The sequence below is a fragment of the Leuciscus leuciscus genome (genome assembly GCF_965113295.1).
Source record: "Leuciscus leuciscus genome assembly, chromosome: 16".
NCBI classification, from domain to species: domain Eukaryota; kingdom Metazoa; phylum Chordata; class Actinopteri; order Cypriniformes; family Leuciscidae; genus Leuciscus; species Leuciscus leuciscus.
In genome coordinates this window covers 12,279,004-12,295,069 of record NC_138740.1, presented here as the reverse complement: position 1 = coordinate 12,295,069, position 16,066 = coordinate 12,279,004, and the positions used below count along the sequence as shown (strand labels likewise).

Below are 16,066 nucleotides of genomic sequence, written 5' to 3'. Positions count from 1 at the left end.
TAACTTATAGTTACAAAATAAAGACATACTTAACTGTTCACACACACACACACACAGTTCCATTGCAAGCTATTGTGAGTCCACTGTTGTATAGGTAGAGATCATTCAGAGTTGAGATTCAATCTTGGCATGTTTAATTTTTTTAATTTTTTTAATTTTGATTTTTTTAAAGTTATATTATGAAAAAAATGATTTAATTTTTGTTTCTTCAAAATGACCAGATGCAGCAAGTCAACTCAAAAGTTTTGAATTAGATCTTAAAGAAAGGTCCACTGTTGGATGGTAACGAACGACATATGTTTGGTTGCATTTAAATTGAGCAATATTTCAAACACTGACTTTCTCTGTACATCAACATCCTAGAAACAAAGGAAACAGAAAAATAAGGACATGTCTATTGATTTTTTTTAAGAGTAGAAATGATGTTTTAATTAATAGGCAGCCAAAACTATCAGTCGCATTATTAATATCTTAATATAATAATAATTACATTATAATTATAACATTTAGTTGCAGATCCCCTCTTGGCATGCTTTTTTTTAATAAAAAAAAATGCAAATTTGAAGTTATATTTTGAGAAATATAATATAATATATATGGTAACCCTTTATAAAAACTGCATCCTATTAATCATTAGTTAAGCATTGGTAAACAGATAAATCATAATTCATAAAGCAGACATTAGTAAGCAGTTTATAAATACACCTTTAAACGCTGTATTATTGAGTTAGAAGCATATCTATAATGTGTTTAATAATTGCTTTTTCATACTTTATTAAATCAATTTATCATTTCTAAATGAAGTATAGCATTATTTACAAATCAGTTATTTAGGTGTTTACAGTGATTAATAAGATCACTTAGAAAGTGTGAGTAAATGTAGTAGATTCAGGCAGTTATAAAGCATTTAGTAGTGCTCAGTTCACTATTTTGCGAGCTCATCTAAAGTGAGGACTAGTTATGCTTTGTAAATAATTTATAAAGGAGATTTAAAGACTCATTTATATTCTAAACAGAAAAAGGAAACAAACACAACACGATAGAGAACATAGAAATATTAACAGCCTTTAAATCTCCTTTATAAAAGCTTTACAAGGCATAACTAGTCCTCACTTTAGATGAGCTCACAAAAACTCGTTTTCAAAAGCTTTCATTGTCAGGCCCCCAAAATGCCATTTTCGTTGAAATGAACGGCCAAAACGTTTTCAGTTTTCAGTTGAAAATGATGTCGTGTAAACAGACCCTAAAGCGTGTATTATTTATTGCACTTTAGTTTTTCGACATAACATTTTGAGATTGACCTCCAAAATCTTTACAGTGTGTTTGTGATGGCAAGAAATGTACAAAGCAGCCAAACACGTATCGTTCTTTACCATCCAACTGGGGACGCGAAGTTCATTTTGATGAATAAAATCATTATTCACTGTATAAAGTATGCTTTACGCTATACTAAATATAGGTCACTATAGTGACCTGAAATCGTTACCTTAAAGAGCTATTTCTGTTTGATTAATCCTATAAACCCTAAAGGGACTGCATAACCAAACATAGAAAGTATCTATGAAGAGAGAAAATAAGTGTTAAATAAAATAAACAAATATTATGACTGATAAAAGGCATAATATATAATATACTATATAATATACTATATATACATAATGAAGACAGACTTCACTGCCAGTTCACTTCACTGTTCACACACACACACACACACACACTGTTCAAGTCCTCTCTTGTATAGATAGACATCGTTCATTGAGTCCTCACTTGGCCAGTGTAGAGCGACATTGGTCTGTTAGTAATATAGACATGTATGTGTGAGTGCAATGGCACATAACAATGGCAAGTAAATTGTTAGGGACTGCATAACCAAGCATAGAAAGTATCTATGAAGGCCTATATATAAATATATATAACTTATAGTTACAAAATAAAGACATACTTAACTATTCACACACACACACACAGTTCCATTGCAGGCTATTGTGAGTCCACTGTTGTATAGGTAGAGATCGTTCAGAGTTGAGATTCAATCTTGGCATGTTTATTTTTTTATTTTATTTTTTATTTTTTATTTTTTTAAAGTTATATTATGAAAAAAATTATTTCATTTTTGTTTCTTCAAAATGACCAGATGCAGCAAGTCAACTCAAAAGTTTTGAATTAGATCTTAAAGAAAGGTCCACTGTTGGATGGTAACGAACGACATATGTTTGGTTGCATTTAAATTGAGCAATATTTCAAACACTGACTTTCTCTGTACATCAACATCCTAGAAACAAAGGAAACAGAAAAATAAGGACATGTCTATTGTTTTTATTAGAGTAGAAATTATGTTTTAATTAATAGGCCACAACAGAGAATGAATTTCTTAAAGCAATAACTTTGCTGTAATGTCCACAACATAAAGCTTCTGATGTTTTATAGTGCTTTCATTGAAAGTGTTATGATATTCTGTATTATTTGTTGGTATGGAACTGCTACTGAGGTACAGAAGAAATTATTAAGAAAAGTAGTAACAAGTAAATTGTTAGGGACTGCATAACCAAGCATAGAAAGTATCTATGAAGAGAGAGCGTTAAATAAGAAAAATAATATTATGAATGATAAGAGGATATTCTCGCCTCTGCTTTTGAACTGTTGCCGTCGGGCCGTCTGTATTTTTTACCCCGTTGTAGATTTAAATGGTCTTTCCTAAAACAAATCGTATTTAAATTTTTTTGATAACTGATAGGTTATATATATATATATATATATATATATATATATATATAGAGAGAGAGAGAGAGAGAGAGAGAGAGAGAGAGTTACATAATGAAGGCAGACTTCACTGCCAGTTCACTTCACTGTTCACACACACACACAGCTCCATTGTAGGCTATCAAGTCCCCACTAGTATAGATAGAGATCGTTCAGAGTTTCAGGTCCCCACTTGGCATGTTTTTTTTAAAATAAAAAAATGCATATTTGAAGTTATATTATGAAAAAAGAGCTTAAAAGAAAATTTTGTATGTCATTTTTGTTCCTTCAAAATGACCAGAAACACTAGTCCCCTCTTGGCCAGTGTAGAGCGATAGTCCCCTGTTAGTAATATAGACGTGTATGTGTGTGTGTGTGTGTGTGTGTGGAGATCAGACATCAGAGGAGATGTGACCATCTGTGTGTGTGTGTGTGTGTGTGTGTGTGTGTGTGTGTGTGTGTGTGTGTGTGTGTGTGTGTGTGTGTGTGTGTGTGTGTGTGTGTGTGTGTGTGTGTGTGTCTCAGAGAGTCACACAAATTCAGTGATCAGGATATCAGGTGCTGAGTTTATAAGAAGTATAATCTTAAAAGTTTAAATGATATCTTTTACAAATAAAAGATTGTTTAAATGAAATATTTAAAGTTCAATACATACACATCTTCTATTTATCTTTTGGAAGATTACTGTAATGATTTTGTTTAAATTGAACCTAAGGTATAATTGTTATTAAACAATGTCTGTTCAAAAACTTTAGATGGTTGAAAAACTGTACCTAGTCGTCTTAAATCTCATTTATATGAAAAGATTCAATCATCATTTTTTGATGCGGCACAAATATTTATCAGGACATCGCACGCTCTTGCTCTACTCTAGCTCTACTGCATCATCTCATTGATCAAAAGCCGCTTCAGCATTCCTGTTTGCCTGAACCTGACGCAAACTACGCTTCTACGACTCACGCTTCTGACCCAAGAACACAAACTTCCGCGCATTAACGCACAAACCCTGGACGATTGTGCCGCAAGGACTCACTCAGGAGATTCCAGGAAGATTCCAGGAACGAAAAGCATCTTTCATCATCGAATAGTGGACTATTCGGAAAGTTGGAAAAAATGGCGACGCAAAAACGGATGGAGAACGACTCGTTGAGTTCTGGCGATGTGGGGCACAAGTATCATCCGGCGTGTGAGTGCGCCACGGGCAAAGAGTGTCCTTTAAGAGCTACGCTAGACTCTATGTTTAAAGATCATTTTAGAGGCCAAATGGTTGGCTTGATGCACAGGATCATCGATGCTGCGTGTGATATGAAAAACGATTGTACGCAGGATACCAAACGTGTGACAAATCTCAAAAATGAAATGGATGTCGTAAGAGGCCTGACAAAGTCATGGACTGATGTAACGCCCATGTTTTTTAACGGCAAAGAGCCGTACGGCGTAATCCTCAGAAAAGTTCTGGATGTGTTGTGTGCATGTTCTGACGAATTCGATATCACCGAGATACTCGCTATTTGTACTTTTGTAACGGATCTCTGCGTGTCACTGGTGTCAAAAAATGCAAAAACTGACGTTGGTGAATTAGTTGAAAGTCTGGTCAACTACATCCTAGAGCAAGACATGATAGCCTGCAGAGATCTTCTATTCTGGTTAGATCATCTGTAAATGTCATTATTGTTTTACTTTATGTACGTAATGCCGGTCTATCATTTTCTTCACTACTTCAATGTATACTCGAAACTATAATGTTGAAATAAAAAAATTACAAAAATGACTATTGTGGTAATGTCTGAGCTCATAAAAATAGTATTATAATACTACATGATAATAATACTACATGATTTAAAAGATTAAATATTTCAATATTTCAATATTTGTTTTCTGCATTTTAATTACTGTATTCCCGAGGTGGCAACCATTTCCAAGATGTGTATACCTGAAATTGTGTGGTGATTTTTCAATTTTTGAAATTGTGGTGTTGAACAAAATTTGATTTTGTTCTTAGCATCGGTTCCTGCATCAGAGGGTATTTAATAAGTTTAATAAGATTATGTGTTATGTCAAGGACGACTAGACACTAGTCATGGGATGTCCAGCAGAGAGAAGGGCTTGAGTGGACACGCCCTGTGGTCACATTTTTACCCGCTACCGCAAACCTCCTGTCGTCCTCTCACTCTGCCTTTTCCCCTGCTTCACAACGTAGCCATCCTACAGCTTTCTGCCCCTGCGACAGCCGTAACATCGACCACCACGGTATCCGTTTCAGGCCAAATGGAGGAGCAGGTGGGTTACTTAAACACGGCATTCAGCAACCTGGCCCTCTCCAGTCCTATTTCCTCCCGTGGAGTTGAGGATATGTCTCACCAGCGACCTCTGGTTTGTCACAATCCTGGCATGCGTCGGGAACAGGAACGCCTTGACACCTTTCAGAATTGGACTCTTGCTACAGTAACTCCAGCCGAGCTTGCCAAAAGTGTTTTCTACTACCTTGGTCAGGGTGACAGAGTGGCTTGCTTCAGTTGTGGAGGCCAGCTTAGCAACTGGGAACCGGGAGATCGTGCAGTATCAGAGCACCAGAGGCATTACCCCAACTGCCGCTTTGTTCGAGGTGACCGTGCAGATAATGTAACTTTATCTGGTGGTGGCCTTTCCAATGTATCTAACTTGGCAATGCAACTGTGTGAAGAAAGAATGCTCACATTTGTCAACTGGCCCTCAAGAATAACTGTTCGACCAGACCGATTGGCTAAGGCTGGTTTTTACTATGTTGGTCGTAATGATGACGTGAAGTGCTTTTGTTGTGATGGTGGACTCAGATGTTGGGAGTCTGGTGATGATCCATAGGTAGAACATGCTAAGTGGTTTCCAAGATGTGAATACCTGTTGCAAGAAAAGGGCCAAGAGTTTGTTCATCAGATTCAAGCAAGATTTCCTTTTGTGTTTGAACAGCTATTGACTAATGGAGACAGCAACTCAAGAGAATTTGTTGATCCACCTGTTGTACACCTGGGTCCTGGAGAAGACTGTTCAGAAGATGCAGTGATGATGAACAATCCTGTGGTGAAGCAAACCGTTCAAAGCAAAATTCTCGCAAGTGGAGAAAATTACAAAACCGTTCAAGAGTTGGTGTCTGATTTACTACGTGCGGAAGATGAGAAGAGAGAGGAGGAGCGATAAAGTAAGTTTCTTACTTTTCTTAACCCTCTGAGGTCGGAAAACGCGCCCCCGCGTTTTGCTGGATTTTCTTCACATTGTAGTACAATAAACTTAAATTACTCCGTCATTTATGGTTATACAGAAAAAAGAAATATAAAAAAAGAATCTGTGATATTTCTACTTTTGTATGTGTCCACTTACAATCAAATCAAAACATTGTGCTTTTGTAAAATAAAGAAAATAAACAGGGTGTGTGTTCTGCCTCTCCGTCGCGGTGAACTTTTTTTTCTTGAGCACGTCTATAAACTGAAACAAAACTCAGCGAATCCTTCTCACACATTTATGAGCCATACACCTTTATACACATTTAAGTGTGTACTTTTAAATGATCGGATTCAAACTGAAAACAAATATTCTCTGTTTAAGTAATTTGTATAAAACCAACAGGATGTCCAGTATCTCAAACGCTTGCTAATTACTTTTAATTCGGCCACGCCCACTCGCGCAAAAGAGATTCACATGCAAATCTCCACATGGAACGCGAACGCCCTCGTTACCTCAAACACAAAACACCAAAACACTTCACAAGTCTCTGCTTTTCGTCGAGTTTGGAAGACGCGCTGTGAGCTTACATGGATTTACCTCAGAGAAGAAGAACGCGATTTGAAGACAAGAAAGATGTAAGGTAAGAAATTCTTACTTATTAGTTTATGGTATTGTTGCATAAACTTCACATTGCAGTTGAACTGTTGCTAGATATATGGTGAATATTATACTATTTAGACCCGTGTTTACTGTTAAATACTGTTTGTGGATATCTGCTCAAGCATAGATATGTATAACCATAATGTTTAATATTTTGGAGCGCGATGGCGTTTGAATGTATCATATTTTGGAGCGCGCTGTGGGTTTGAGTATCATATTTTGGAGCGCGCTGTGGGTTTGAATGTATCATATTTTGGAGCGCGATTGCGTTTGAAAGGAAAAATGCACCAAACATTAGGCTTTATGTTTTTACTATTATCTCATTTCATATCATCATAACGAATGGAAACATTTGAAGTAACATTTTTCTCTAGCATTGTTACTGAAATCTTTTGGAAGATTTATAGGCTGCTTTGTAAAATAAAATTATTTTATGCAGTACTGCACATAGCTTATGCCTACAAGGCACAACAAATATGGTGTTCTTTATATTATATATTGTTGGAAACATTTGTGTGTGTGTGTGTGTGTGTGTGTGTGTGTGTTTGTGTGTTTGTATTCTGTGAATTTTAAAAAGCAATTTTAACCAGAAAAATCTCAAATGTATTCCCAAAATCGTGCAGGCCTAGTTTCTCTTGATACCAGTATGTTCACTTTTTTATTTTCTTTCAGGGACCAGATGCAACTGAGTCCTGCTGACTTCAACATTCACATGAGTCTCTGCACATGAACATGGTAAAGTGAAAATCAAACACCTTGGAAATGGTATGTACAATGTTTTTAGGAATGGCACAAAGGTCTCTGTCTTTGGATCATTGTTTTCAATGTGCTCTTTTGTCATTTGTATTTTTGGATTGTGTTGTGTTGTAAATAAATCCAAACAATCTAAAAGCCATTCTTTTTTAAATCTCCTCATTCTTTGTGCAAGGTTGCTCTGAATGACAGGGCCTGATCGCTCCTAATAGGGCAGTTAGGGGAGTGTCTTTGTCTTTCTCAGGTGTTAAAAGCTTACATATTCATGAGATGATCACGCCTCTTCGAATATGGCTTTGTCACACAAAACACGTCTTAGAAATTTTAAATCAATATATTGTCTTATCTGAATGAGCATTCAGGGTGATTTTCACATAGTTTTGGAGCAAATATTCTAGGCTACGTCATACAATTTTCAAAAGTCTTGTGAAGAAATAATCAGTATGGGTTTCATGGCCTTATTTCAGTGACAATTTTTTTTTGTATTTTCACAAACCACGCATAAATGTCATTATCTCAAAACTACAAACTTTTACATACATGCTGCTGATATATTATTGTAGCAGAGTTTGTGCTGAATACAGTGTAATTAGACTTTAGCCATGAAAATGTCACTAGTAACAGAAAAAAACACTGCACTACAGTCAAGCAGCAGACAGGGCAGCTCATTGAGTTAGTCCTGTCGAAAGGAAATGCAGCAGCAGAGGTCTTCCGCAACTGGATCAAGAAGAATGATGTCTGCCTGCTGAGAGAACTGATGGCCCAGACAAATGAAGCTGCATCACCGAGTCAAGATCTTTCAGACTTGCCTATGGAGGAACAGTTAAGAAGACTTCAAGAGGAGCGCACATGCAAAGTTTGCATGGATAAGGAAGTGAACATTGTCTTCATCCCCTGTGGTCACCTAGTTGTGTGCAAAGAATGTGCGCCTTCTCTACGCAAGTGCCCCATATGTAGAGGCTTGGTCAAAGGCGCTGTCCGTACTTTCCTATCATAAAGTGAAGATATTCATCATCCAAGTAACAAACAGTTTTTGGATTTGCAAATTTACTCAGGTGAGTGTAACTTGATGAATAAAAACAATGTAACCAAAAAAATAAATAAAATAAATATATATATATATATATATATATATATATTAGGGGTGTAACGATACGCGTATTCGTATCGAACCGTTCGGTACGAGGCTTTCGGTTCGGTTTTCGGTACGCATTACGTACCGAACGGTTCGTTGGACCATTTTTTTCTGCCGACCAAAATTTCGTTATTTCAAATGAAGGCGCGTCGCGGGTGGCAAGCGCGCTCATAGAGTCCGGCGCGACCACAACATCAACTGGCAAATGCAATGTAAGGAACGAAACTGAGCTACTGTTATTGTGTTTGTGTGGACCGTTTATCAGTTTTGACCTGTGAAGCGGGACTCGCGAGCCCTATGCGCGCGCCTGATCAAGCAACACCACACAGCGCTAAGAGATCCAGACCAGTAAAGAAAGCATTTGAATTTCAAATGCTTTTTGAATTCGCCACTGAAGTAATAACATCGCTGCGAGATCTAGTGAGAAACATGCTCATTTCTCTGTTATTAACGGATCAAACAGCGCTGACATGGAAACCAGGAAGAAACATCGTGCCATGAATGAACTGGCCGATGTCCACAGATCAGCAACATTCACCATGTAGTGTAGTAACACTAAATGCAAGGTATGGAAGTTTGTCAGGAATAGTGGGCTATAATGCTTTCAAGTAACATTATGTCTGTTTTATTTTGACATTATGAATACAATTGCTGCCCTCAAATGTTAATCTGAACTAAAATAAACCTGTGTTTATAACTAGCCTACTACTACAATATTACATTTCATTTTGTCCAAGGAGCTGTTTTGTTTTATATGCTCATAAGAAGAGTCAAGTATAGCTCCATTATTGCTCAGTAAAAAAAAAAAAAAAAAAAAAAAAAAAAAATTCATACTTTATGATGTTAGTTTCATTAAACAAAATAATAATTAAAAAAAATTTAATTCAAGGAAATTTCTCTGGCATTTATTTATTTTTGCTGTAGCCTATGGAAAACGTACCGAACCGTGACACAAGTGTATCGTATCGAACCGAACCGTGAATTTTGTGAACCGTTACACCCCTAATATATATACAACTTAGTCTAAATAAGAGCAATGTAGAGTCCTCGGATGTCTTAAAAACAACAAAACATTGTGACAGACTTTGACAACATGTTGTATGGACAAAAATACTGTTTGAAATAGTTTTGTATAAATAAGATCTAAGACGACTAAGTACAGTTTTTCAACAATCTAAAGTTTTTGAACAGACGCTGTTTAGTAACAATTATAATTTAGGTCACCGTTAGACAAAATCATTACATAAGTCTTCTAAGAAGATGAATAGAAGATATGATTTTGATAAAACTTTAAAGATTTTTTCGAGAAAGAAAGTTAAGAACTTTAAACTTCAAACTAAAACAATCTTTCATTTTTAAAATATCTAATTTAAACTTTTAAGGTTATGCTTTTAAATCCCAGAGTTTTTCAGTTTCAGTTTATCAACCATCGAAAGTTTTTGAACAGACATTGTCTCACATTATAACAATTATACTTTAGGGTCACCGTTAAACAAAATCATTACAGTAATCTTCTAAAAGGTAAATAGAAGATGCGTATGTATTCAAACTTTAAAGATTTTATTTAAACAGTCTTTTAATTTTAAAAGATCATATTTAAACTTTTACGATTATGCTTTGAAATAAATTTAGTACGAACAAAACTTTGGCTCTGGAAAGGCGTTAGCAGACTAACATTACATACGCTGTGACATGATGCACATAGAGATGTGTGTGCGCGCGTGCAATGCAGCTTAGAAATGATATTAAATTATTTATTTATTTTATAGTTTTCTGTGATGGTCGTGTTTAGGTGTACATGATCGAATATGCAGTTACGGTACAAAAATCATCATGGCTATGGAAAGCCATCAAAATTGAAACTCCACACGGACAAAAAATTATGATTGAATCTTTTCATATAAATGAGATTTAAGACGACTAGGTACAGTTTTTCAACCATCTAAAGTTTTTGAACAGACATTGTTTAACCTTCTGGGGTCTGAGCGGTTTTCTGAGCCCTGGAGGTGTTCTGACATGCTCTGACATTTGTTTGTTTTTTCAGTTATTTGTAAACATGTTAATGGCAAAAGTGTAAATTCACTCTATATAACACAAACAGGGCTAGCATAATATCTGATCAACATGCTTGTAAATCTTTGTATTTTTAAGAGAATAATGTTTATGCGTGGTTATTTAAAAAAAAAGAAAAAAAAGTTGCTGAAATAAGACCACAAAACACATTCTAAATATGTGCCCACAAGACTCTTGACTAATGTATGTTGTCGTTTCTAGTTCTGGCTTCAAAATGATGTGAAATTCATCCTGCCTGATCGTTCTCTTAAAACAATACATTGATTTAAACATTGTAAAACAGTTTTTTTTGTCAGAAGAGGTTTATGCGTGGGAGAGGTAATCGCTCATCAATATTAATGAGATTCAGACCAGGGGTGTGACATAGACACTCCCCCAATGACTAATGGGCCATCAAGAGAGGCAGCCTGAACAAAGTAGAGGAGATTCAAAGGTTTTGTTTTTCACTGTTTTAATGTAATTCCTCTATGAGGAGAAACTAAATGTTTTAAATTTGCAATGTTTTAAACTCAGCTGTGGTCCAGGTTCCCGTGCAGGCAGGAATCTCAGAGTCTGTGGAACCATATCAATGTCAGTCTCTGTTTTCCATGACAGAGTAGACTGCTTGTTGCTTGTCTGAATGTTTGTCTTGGCCCTCTTTGCAACAGGTGTCTGATGATCACCATCACCTTTATAGCTGTAAAACAAACAAACAACTGTGAGCATGTTTATTACACAAAATATAACAACTGCATTTCAATCATTATAAGTAACATTGGCCAGATGCAAAGCCATACAGACACATAATGTTTGTATGGACTATGTAAAACCAGAATATGTAAACAGAATTATACTAATATCTGAAAGAAAGGGAATAAGTGTACTTACTTTTCAGTTGTTCTCAAAACTGAACGACACCTGTCGCGTGCCCTCCCAGTGCGCGTTGCAGGTGAGGTTGAGAGTGATGCTACCACATTCCTATAAAAATAATAATATTAATATTAATAAAGGTTGAACAAAGTACTATGCCAGCACATGCATAACTGATGGACAGTCAGCATTTTGGTAAAACAACAAAAATAAGCTCTTTTATACAAACATTACCAATCACTAATTGTAATATTGTGCATACATAACACCACAATTTTTGCAATTGTGTCTGGTAATTGTGTTTTGCAATTGTGTCTGGCAATCCACACAGGCACATGTACATTTGTAGCATCACTAAGTATTAGGGCTGGGAATCGATTAAAAAAAATTAACTAATTAATTGCACAATTTCTGTAATTAATTGCAATTAATTGCGCTTCCCCCAAGCTTGTAATCATCAATATTTAAACTTAGAATCACCTAATTAAACAACACAGGAAAAAAAGGGAACAGAAAATAGCCCTATATTGAAATATTAAACATCAATATATCAATATATTATTCTTTTTCAATAATCAATCAACATAATCAATTTAACAGATTATTATTATTATTTTATTAATTATTAAAACAAAATATAGTCCTACAAAGCTATTATTACCAGAGCATGTGATCAGAGCAGGTCATTTTACCATTGTTGCCCAGCATGGCTATACCAGCTCAGCAAACAGAAGTCAACAGAGAAATTTCACGTTACTTGAGTGGACTTTACTTTTCCAGTGCTTAGTACATGATTGAAGCCTTTGGGCCGTTAACAACAGAGCCGCCGACACACACACACACACACACACACGGAACGGAGAGCTCGCCGCTGCTGGGCCATTAACGACAGAGCGAGCCGACACACACACACACGCACGCACGCACGCACGCACGCACGCACGCACGCACGCACGCACGCGCGCGCGCGCGCGGAGCACAGAGCGCGCCGACCGACCGACACACACACACACACACTCACGCGCGCGTGCGCGCGGAGCACAGAGCGCGACGCACATACCGAGCGGAAAAGACCCGCTCATGAAAGCTGCCCGAGAATGAAACCTGACCGCCGAACATGGAGGGGCGGGACGGCATATTTCGGCCTTTTTAATAGCAGACGCAACAGGAAATCATTAAAGGGACAATGTGTAGCTTTTTAGGTATTTTATTATCTAAAATCTATATTTTTATTCATAAATATGCCCTCAATGGTGTACAAATACCTATGCCAATGTTCAGACTAATCCTCGTAAACGAAGAATTTATTATCTTTATATACATGGGACGGGTAAGTCCACGGAGGCTTCCATGTAGTTCCGCCATCTTGAAAAACTATAATAGCAGAGAGGGACAAAAAGTACTAGGCCAACGCGTTTCCACAACGCGTTTCGTTTAGAGCCAGCGTCACGTGACTGAAGCCAGCAGAAGCGGAGGAGCAGAGAAGTGAGAGGCGCTTGTCACTGCCGCGGCAAGTTTAAAAGGCTGCACTGCACGGTTATTTATACACCGTTCATTCATACATACATATGAGTCACAGGATAAGGAGTCCTCGTCGTCGAAAAAGTCCAAAATAGATCGTAAAAGGAAACGTGACCGGAGATTACAAAAACAAGGGTTACTGTCAGGATAGCTAATGCAGGAGAAAGCTTTCAAAAGAGACCCTGAAGTTGCCTGCTTTCTTCTCGACAGGTAAGTCAATGTTACAGTCTTAATTACAAGCTTTTTTTTCATTGCTTGGTTGTGTACTTTATTATATAGACAGTCGAACATTTATAGTTAAAAGTTAAACAGGCTCTTTGATGAATAGCAGCTATTGAGTAAAGTAACGTTAGAGAAGGCTCTGATGATGATGATATCTAACAATGCACATACTTCAAAAAATATAACGAGTAAAGAAGGCATTACTACTAATTACCATAGTTAATGTTTTTGACAGTCAGTAGTTCATACTGTAACATTCTTTTTTTCGTTGTTTCAAGTTTCAGTTTGTTTTAAATAACAAACATGTTCACCCGAAGAAAAACTCGAAGTGCTATTATAAGACATCCTGTCATAGCTTTTAGGTACATAACGGCTACCGTAGATGCAACGCGCATTTGAAAAAGTGAGGCGCTGGAGAGCATTATTCGTTTGAATGCAAAATACAATTTCACCACTAGATGGGAGAAATTCCTACACAATGTCCCTTTAAAACGAGGCAAAAAAAAAAAGTAATGCGTCAATTGCGTTTTTTTTTTTTAACGCGTTAAACATTTCAAATTAATCGCAAAGATTAACGCGTTAATTCCCCCAGCCCTACTAAGTATATAAACAAAATTGGTCTAACATCTGTAAAATAGTGGGTAAATATGTACTTACTCCTACTGATTTCTGTCTGTGTTGCTGCGTGCCCTCTTAGTGCGAGTTGCAGTGAGAGGTGAGAGTGAGCAACCTACATCATTCCTTTCAAAAAAAGTTGAAAACTATTATTATCATATAGAGTACTATTCCAGCACATGCACAACTGATGGGCATTAGCATGCTGATAAGATAGCACAAAGAAAAAATATGTAACATTATCAACCAACCTCCAAAAATAAATAAACTCATACAGATTCATATTGTAATAAGTATATAAACAAAACTGAACAAACATGGGTAAATATGTACTTACTCTTTCTGACGTTCAACTGTGTTACAGCCGAGTTGCAGATGAAGGAGATGCAGCATTCCTGTTTTAAAAAAAGTTGAAAACTATTATAACATAAATATTTCAAAGTATAGTAGCCTACCATTAGTCTATATGAATAACTGATGCAAATAATTGTAGACACGTGCTGTAGGCATATATTGCGTGTAATGGGCCATTACCGGAGATAGCACAACGCAAACATTAACACATTTGCAATTCATCAGCTGGGCATATTTACACATTTCAGCACATACACACATTTGCAATAGATATTTGCAAGCACTCTTCGTTGATGATAATGAGGCAGCATAAACACTAGTCAAAATATAATCTAAACATACATAATATTTTCTAAATTAATTTCAAAATTCTAACTTTCATACAGGCCTATAATCTAAACGTTGTACATATATACAGCATGTCTAGGCTATGCTGTATAAAGTCTTCTGAAGGCACGCGCCAAAACGCGTTTGTGCAAATAAGTTTATTTATGCATGAAGCCTCTCTCCTACTTTATACAGCATAGCCGGCCCTAGACCATTTAAATATAAATTACTCTGAATGGAAAGTATGGAAATGGTCCAACCATTAAAATCTGTAGCCTACATTTATTTAAAATAGCTTGTCAACTAATTTCTCTGTACTGTAGGCTAATTGGCCTACGTGTTGTAGCCTAGTCATTAAATAAAACAATTTAGTTCATATTTAGGTTTAAATAAAATCTTTTTTTTTTTTTTTTCATTTATGTTGATTATATGAAAAGTGAAAAGCATGAGTAAGATCATGCGCAATCGCGAGACAAATCGAGTGGACAGACAAGATTGACCATTTCATTAAGTTTATTTTTTGTATAAAGCCTTTCTTTAAAGTGAATTTCGTTTTGTATTAATTGTATCTTAATTGTAATAGTTGTTTCATCAACTAATTGCCTGTATTTAATACATAAGAATTAAAAATAGCAGGAACTGGAGGCCTCATAAATGAACCCAAACTCATAAGCTTTGCCTAAAATACCAGAGAAATATATAGAAAGCTCGAAATGTGTTATTTTAAACAAAACTATTAAAAACGAAAGAAAACAGACTGCATGAAGCCTCTCTCCTACTTTATAAAGCATAGCCTAGACCATTTAAATATAATTACTCTGAATGACAAGTATGGAAATGGTCCAACCAATAAAATATGTAGCCTACGTTTATACAAAATAGCTTGTCAACTAATGCAAGTAAATTTAAAAAGACTTACTCATCCGAAATATTATCCACGCCTGGATCAAGTCGCTCTTCAAAATACAAACGTTCGTTGTCAGAGTCCTGTTCTTCTTCTGAGGAAAAAGTGAACTCTTCATCGCTATCCAGGACTAGCTGAAGGGCTGTGTGTCATCTTCCAACGGCGCAGGAAAGTGAATGAATGAAACGTACTCGGTTACTAACGTAACCTCGGTTCTCTCTAGAGAGGAAACGAGTACTGCGTAAGTCTTACGCTAGGGGAAAATCTCTTTTCCGCGAGATACTGAAGCCAAAAATTATCCTTAATTTTGAAATAATGTAAAACGCGTTGCGGCAGCATGCAGACACAGGCGAGACGGCTTGTGCGCCTATTGGCTGCCCTGCGGCAACTGCAGCAGCCTATCGATAAGGCCTTTTCGTGACGTCAGCTCCAATGGGCGCGCTTCGCGCCCAATACGTCACGTCCCGCCAGAATGGGCGTGGTCTAGGGCTATAAATATAGCTTCGAGAGGCTAGCTCACTGGTTTTTCATCGCCGAAGCGAACCAGAGCGTGTGCAGGCACGGCAAGATACGCAGTACTCGTTTCCTCTCTAGAGAGAACCGAGGTTACGTTAGTAACCGAGTACGTTCTCTTACGAGAGGTACTCTCGTACTGCGTAAGTCTTACGCTAGGGGAAACAGTGTAAAACGCCGTGCATGCTAAGATCCAGCACCAA

At 36.7% G+C, this 16,066-nt stretch overlaps 1 long non-coding RNA gene and 1 pseudogene across 2 annotated transcripts in view; one reads left to right on the top strand and one right to left on the bottom strand.

Annotated features, from left to right (window-relative positions):
- The window catches only part of LOC309477993, a 62,307-nt gene that overhangs the window by 36,000 nt on the left and 10,241 nt on the right, over window positions 1-16,066 (bottom strand). The window lies entirely within an intron of this gene.
- LOC309478084 (putative inhibitor of apoptosis) lies at window positions 4,807-8,395 on the top strand (annotated as a pseudogene). The gene is made up of 2 exons: window positions 4,807-5,992; window positions 7,995-8,395. The product of its transcript is annotated as a putative inhibitor of apoptosis (transcript).